The sequence below is a fragment of the Morone saxatilis genome, unplaced genomic scaffold, assembly GCF_004916995.1.
Source record: "Morone saxatilis isolate NCDOM2014 unplaced genomic scaffold, NCSU_SB_2.0 Contig16, whole genome shotgun sequence".
Classification (NCBI taxonomy): Eukaryota; Metazoa; Chordata; class Actinopteri; family Moronidae; genus Morone; species Morone saxatilis.
The window spans coordinates 2,461,194-2,469,113 of record NW_023339718.1 but is presented as its reverse complement, the minus strand read 5'-3'; positions in this window follow the sequence as shown (position 1 = coordinate 2,469,113).

The window sequence follows — 7,920 nt, the reverse complement described above, 5'->3', positions numbered from 1 at the left end:
TCAGCTCATGTATGATGCATTTGTTGAGTGATTCAATTTCAAAATGGTACCGTTCAGTATAAATACGGAATTCAGTCAAATGCTAAAAGCTTTGGATCTAAACTATTACATTTTATCAAAATGTAAAAAACCAATTCATGTAGAAGCCCAGCAGCAGGGAGCTCCTGCAAACCTACTTATTGCTTCAGTATTTTATGTTTATTGCCGAAACATAATTTGGGACATTCGGTGGTTTAATGCCAAAATTATTCAATCGGACTTGGGATCAAAGGAGATTTATTGACTAAGGCCAACGGGGGCTGAACAGTCAGATTCAGCAGTCACTAGGCTACTAGCTCCTCTTAGTGTTCTTTGTTTAATTCTTTTTGGTGTTTAAAAAAAAAAGTTGTACAGTGTCTGTATATAAATTTTTATATTTTTGATTTTACAAACTGACTTGAATTCTATATATTTTAATTTCATCTTTTTCATTTGTTGAGCCAATGGAAGTTTAGTGCAAATTCATTTATCATAAATTAGATGTCCTTGATTTAATTTAGTCCAGATGAAGCTCAGCCAAAACTTAACCTCAGGCTCCTGCGAAAGATTGGAACAAACAGCGACCCCCCTTGTCCCCAGGGCTAGTAGCCCTCCAGAGCTTGGTTGAACTCAACAGTAGGATATTGAGTCGCTGTCAATTGATAGTGCAGATAAGAATAATCAAAAACTTTGCGCCTTCTTTTTTTTGTCTAATGTAGCAGTGAGCCTGTTGTGTAAAAGTTGAGGTGTGTTCAATGGATGGCTGAATGATTTCATTTTCTCCCAGCGATGCACGAAATTCTTCCAGGCTGTACAAAAGTATTGTAACGCTTGCCCTTTGTCCAACCTACTGGATGAGCGGGTGAAAACGACCACTTCAACCATGGGCTGAAAAACAAGGAGCAAGTGACGTAAATGTATTACTAAACCACCCTTACAATGCGCTCAGTTGCCCAATGGAACGTAAAAAAACAACCTCTTAGGAGGCAGGCAAAGAAAACGTTGCCATGCTGCAAAGCTATTCAGCACTTTTCAAAACAAGCATTCATCAAATCCTACAACACACAATCAATCCTGTTACAGCTGGCACTATTCTGAGCTAGTGCAATCCAAATATAGACTATTGGTGTTGGTTCCTCTCCTACCACAGAGCACACAAACTTGATACGAACGTGACTCCAACAAACTCGTTTAGAAGCAAAAGAGCGGCCAGAGGAGAAGCATTTCCGCAGGAAGTCAAAAAACTACTTCACTTGTTGTGTGGTTTTAGTTTCAAGCCTATGCACCGCTATGTATTGGTATTCTGACACAAGGAGGGCCTCAGCATTATACTTGTCTTGAGGCCAAAGCCTTACTGTTAAACAAACGGGTGAGCCTTTACCACACAAATAAGTCTTCATGCCTTAACGTAAACATTACGTGATTCGGGCACTATGACATATGGGGAAGGGGGCAGTTACGTACCACACCCCGTCTTAATTGTTCATTCAGATTGTCATGATACTAGTTTGATTATTGATTGAAGACTTATTATCTTAAAAACCTAAAAAAAACTACTCAGAGGACAAAAAAAATCGGGTCGCCTTTGACATGAAAATGTTTTGGGAAAGCCCTGTGATTCTCGACAAACACTTTGCTGTCAAGCGTTTTTATTTCATGGACATTTTTGTAATTTTTGAGCATCACAAATGAAAACTCCCCTGCACCTGCACCCTCCCATTATATTGGAGTTTGGATTGAGAATATAGACCCAAATCCGGTACAGCTGGGATTACCAGATAGCAGCCAAAATGGTAAATAGTTTCTATTTTGACTTTGAGCCGCATCACGAGAGCCTTTGAAGTTGGAAACTTAAAAAGACCAGCTGTGTAGGATTTAGTCCAGCCTAGTGGGTTGAAAAGCTGCCAGATTGGCCAACCCCCACTTCACCGGCCCCTTTTAAGCACAAAGATAAAACTCGTAGAAGAAGGCGACAAGTGCTGCAAATCTGAACTTCCTACATCAATAGAGAACATCTTATCTGCCATTTAGATAAAAAAACGCGGCTCATTCCTAGGTACGAAACCATAATGATTCATTTCCAGGGCGGGTATTATACACCGATTAAACATACCCTTATGAATAATCCACATTTCAATTGTGCCAATAGATGCGATCCTAAATGGTAACACTGGACCTTTAACGCCCACGCTGCTGAAACACATTCTTGCAACTAAAAGCAAAGCGCATTGCTCAATGCAACATTCACTTCTCAATAACTTTCCTACTTGTGTAGCGAAAAAAAAAAAAAAATCCTGCAATTATTCAATTACTGAAAAGCATTTTCACTCCCAAGGCATAGAAACATATAAATTACACACACAACACAAAAACAACACAGTGAAAGGAAATTAATAGAGTAGTGGCGCGTGCGAGATGTATATTGCCAATTATTGACCAAAAACAGAGCAATCAATGAATGTCTATTCACCAGTCTGTGCACAGGTAACCAACTTAACTGGACTAATAGAAGACGAGAATGTGTCCACACAGCTACACCTCAAACATTCAAATGCCAAACAGGTTAATAAAAGAAATGTTAAAACAACAAACAACAAAACGAAACCCCCCCCATCGCTACATACTAACTAGCACAGGATACATGCCACAAGACACCCCCATCAAAAACAGACAGATGGGAGCACGTCAGGGAGCAGACACAGTGCAACATTACCTTCAGCAAGAATCAAATCATCTATCAAGCTCCTTTGAACTTGCGAGAGCACCAACTGCACATCACTGTTCCCAACCACCGGCCCCTGCAGACACACACACATCACAACAACAACAGACAACGAACACCAACAATTGTAACGACACCACCAATCAAAGACAACTTTAACACGCGTAACCTCGGAGTTCGCAATAACTCAGCTTTAAAACAGCCTTTTTACTCACAAAAGGGCCGCATCGGATTTGACATTAATTGCACGTATAATTGACCAGTAGTGGCTTTAACACGGGGCGCAGAAACAGTTTACAAGGCTCGTTTTCATGTGGGAAAAAAACACATCACATTTCACACTGTCAGTGACCATTAAACTACTAGCTCTATGTTATCCTAGCCTGCATAATAGACCAGCAAGAGAACAAACTCATCATCCTCTACTGCTCAAACAACGGATGTGGGGCAAATTAATCAAACCTTCAAAATTTTTCCAAAACTAACTCAATCTCAGCGTTTTACCTGCCCAATGGTGAGCGACTCAGACAGCGAGGTGTCTCATGCAGCAGGGCCCTTGGGATTTGGGAGCCAGGGCTGACCCGGTGGGTCGGCTAGGTAGGTTGCATGGGACCGAGGGAGCAGTTGGACGGTATTAAACGAACCCTTCAACCACCGGAGGCAGTTTCCTGCACGTTTACTAACTCCGCACAAGTCCTCGCTCCCCGCCCGGGCGTGGGATGGTAGACAAAACACGACGCAGGAGGTTTTTTCCAACAGAATTAAAAAAAAAAAAAAAAAGTGACACTGTATGGTTCAGCAGCGGTTTTTGTTTTTAGGACTTTTGCACTCCACTTTCTGAGCATATTCCCTCTCGACTCTCATAGGACCCTCTCACCAGCTCACCTTAACACGTAATCAAAATGGACGTTCAGGACGCATCAAACGGGTTTGGAGAGCGGCAGAGGCGCATCGGGTCATTTTAATCCGGGCGGGCACTTCGGTGAGGCTGGCAGCCGAACGGTGAGGTGTTTTCCGCCTTATGTCTACCTGCGGAGGCCACATGCATCAATTGGGTTTCATAGCAAGTATTAATGTCAAGTGACAAAGTTATAAAGACTTTTTTAGAAAACCCTGTAATGGCTTATAAAACCCAGCCCGCGTTGATGTTGCCGTTGGCGATGCAAATCGATCGGCACGCAGGTGCAAACCATCACAATTGGTGTTTTTTTTTTTTTTCTTTTGGGGCAATTCACAGCAAAAGTAGAACTAGATTTGAATTATTGAAGTTTAATTTTGGGGACATGTTGATTATTACTTTATTTATTATTTTTGGAGATTTATTGAAGTGGCAAACTAAGAGAATATCATCATATTGGAGAACAAAGAAAAGAGAGGTGGGTCTTCCAATTTATACTTTATTTTTTTTTTTGTCTCAACCTGAAAAAAAAGTTCCCCTCATCCAATCCTAACACTTGAGATATAATTGGAAAGGCCAGGGTGTCCTCTCTAGAGCTCATTGGGGCTTAGGGTAGCTAAAATAAGTCAAGAGATATAGCCCAAAAACCAATGTCCTCTACATAAATGAATAGGCTGGGTCTCAGGAGGTTAATATAAATGTATATATATATAGTAGTTGCAATAACAATTACTTTATTTATTTTTGGGGTGCTACTTACACACAGTGTTGCAGCCATAAACACAAACCTCTCCAAAAACGAGGAGGGGGACAACTACCTCTGAGCTTCACTGGGATCTGTAGTTTCCTGCACCTGCTGGACATCAGTTTTAATTACTTTTTAAAGACACATTTAAAGACAGTGCTGCACCCATGAACACAAACTCCCCCAAAAAAACAAAGACTTCCCGTGGCACCTGCTACTGTCTCTGAGCTTCAGTGGGATCTGTAGTTTCTTGCACCTGTCGGACATCAGTTTTGGAGGGTGACGCTCTGAACAGGCCAGCCTCGGTGCCCTGAGGTAAAAAACTGCTCCCATGCAAACTGCAGTTCAGGGTTAACACCAGGAGGCCAGATTCACCTGCCCCAGGGCAACATATAGTGGTGGACCCCTACGTTTTGACTTCAAATAGGAAACACTCTGGTGTTAATAATAACCTTGACATGGCTCTCTTCCAGTCAAGTGTCCCAGTAAGGGACAGTCCTTACACTGAAGCAGCTTAATGGAATTTAACCATATTTCACTTTATTATATTCACCTGTATTTTTGCCCAATTGTAACATGTCAGAATGTCTTCTGTGTCCATGAAAAAGGCATATTGACATATGTATTCCTCTTCCAATCCCACTCTCTGTCACCCTTTGTGTGTATTATTTGTTTTTTGGTTAAAAAATGGTTTATTTTTTGGGGGGCAAGAGACTACAGAGGTCACAAGCAAGTCTCGTAGTGGGGACATTGTTTTTCATGGTCGGCATCTTAACCCCTAAACCACAGGTTCACCCTAGTTTTTAGGTAATTTGACTAATCACAAATTTAAACACTGAAATAATAAAGGTCTTAAAACATTTTTTTCCAACCTTTAACTCAAGATGAGGTTGTGAGGAAATGCCGGTGTTGCCTTATGGCCCAAATCATTTATCTTTATAAATATAGTGCTTTGATGGTGCATACAGTATTCCCAACCAAATTTACAATTTTTGAAATTACCTATTAATTGCCATACAGCAGAGCATTCAGGCCCTCAGAGAGCCTGAGGCCTCCGGGGCAGTTGCCTGTTATGTCCGCCTTGTGATTGAGCTTTCCCAGATCACAAAATCCCATCAGAGGAGACAGCTTTGTGTGATTCATCCAGATCATATTAGCACTATAACAGAGAAACAGCCCCCACTGACATTGCCACTGCCTTATTTACACAAACATTTCAACTTTATATGTGATTCCCAAAGAAAAACAAAACAGCTTTAAAGCTTTTATCAATCAAGAATACACTATACAAACATGTTTTATAGCTTCATTGTGGTCATTTTGCAGCTCAGCAGATATCACAGTTTCTAGATTGCACATTTAAGCAACTGTCAACAAACACATCAGATGCAAGCTGGCTTGTTTAAGTGAGTAGAGTCGCTCTACATGCCTGCAACGCCCTGTTGATTATTCAAAAATAAACTGCACAAAAGCCGTGAGCTCTACTGCAGACTGTGAGTCAAATAAGGAAACAAACATGATCGCTCCAGCTGTTATTGTTGTGTGAGGAGACATTAATGATTTTGCATAGACCACAAATCCCAAGGAGGTCTGCCTGATCAACTTCATTAATGAGCTCCGGGTCAGAGAGAACAGGCTCATTCTTCGACCGTTGTTGCTTATTACTTTCCCACCATAAAATAGGTGGTCCACCTGGCGAGGAGCAAAGCACCAAACAGCACCGTGTAGCTGAAGAGAACAAATTTGAGGATTTCCCTGAATGTCCGGAGGAAGCGGATTGACAAAGGCTCCACATCCAGAGGCTCCTGCTGGGTCTTCTTACTGCGACCGGGCTGAGTCAGGTGTCCCATGTTCTCACCTCGACCCATTCTGCAAACACACACATTTGTCAGATTTCAGAATAGAATACAAGAGAATACAAAAAGACTTTATGTGTTTTTAAATGTGTTGAGGTTTATTTGTATTCGAGGTCCAAACTGATTTGGTTCCAGCCTTGTAGAAGCTGTAGAGGCGGCGCAGTCACAAGACCACTGTTAATAATTTATGTGTAAATTGCACTAAATGGGTTCAGTATTGATCTGCTTTGTTTGTGCATAGTCGCAAACAATATAGACCTCACCATTTTCAGCATCATCGAGACATCTTAAACTGTTGATATTTTTAGGAAGACATGCTGAATACATTCATGTGTGTTTTCTTCTTTGAAGCAGTTATTCGTCGGGCTCCAGAAGTTACAGTCAAGCTCACACATGAACTAATGATGCTGATAAATACACAGTTGTGTTGTTTTGTCTTTTTTTTGGAGTTCAAACTTTACATTTAACAAAAAATCTGCACATAAACTCAACCCAAACATGGATCCCCCTCCCTGTCCCACCCACATATAGGTAGTAGTCAATTTAAATAGAAAAAGATAGAAATTAAACATTGAATTAATATATTAACAAATCATAAACATAAAATCAAAAGAGGCAATGAAACGATCCTGGCTTATTGAGATGACGCATGGTGTATCAATTCTGATAAAATGTTTATATCAAGTCTGATATATGCATTGGCAAAGTAGAAAAGGGTTGCCAAATCTTAGAAAAGTTGTAATAATATATGAGTATGTGCTGTCTTTCAGTGGGAGGCAGCTATTCATTTCCAGAAAACATCTAGTTATGAGATGGGAATCAGACTTCCATGTCATTGCTTATGCACTTCCTGCAAAGCACAAAGATGTTAATAAAACCTTTTTTAAAAGTTTTGTAAATGAGCACTGATGTTTGATATCCCGTTAAGCAAATCTACAGATCTAAATGGAAGTTAAATGCTGTAAGTTTTCTCATAATGTGACAGAAGTTTTGTACACGACCAGGTGCAACGCAAATGTTAAAAAGAAATGTCAGTACAATGTAGGCAGTAGTCTTATATAATAATATAACAATGTTTTTTTTCTGGTAAAGGTTTAACAGACAAAACTAAACAAAAACAAAGAAAATTCCAACATGCATGAAACACAAACGGGCTCAAGGTGTAAAAAACTTAATCCAATCATACCTTGGTGTTTTTGGAGCAGGACAGGAGCTGATCAGCAAGTGGGCTCCTGTGCTTCCAGCCCTGAAGTCCAAGTTGGTGTGTGCTGCCTTGAGCGTTTCAAGCCCTTAAGGCAGAGGAGGAGCCAAAAGCAATAACTGATCACAAGGATCTGAATCCCCTGGGGTTGATCTAATGGGAGCTTAAATCTTCAGTGCACCTGCTCCTCAAACAAAGAAATTGCAGGATTTTAGCCATCAAGCACAATTCACAGAATGAAATATTTTACAATTAATTCAATCAAAGCAGTTTCCAAGTCTTCTAGCCAATCAAAATGTAGGAAATTAACATATATTTACCCAAGCTAGCCCACCAGAATATCCGAGTGCTGTCAGCAGGTCTCCCAGTGTTCATAGTGTAAGGCACGGAGAAGGTATTGACTGAAACAGAGATCAAACACCCTCCCGCAGCACAGTTATCCTCTACCGGAACATGGAGCAAATGGCCTCCTAATTCAAT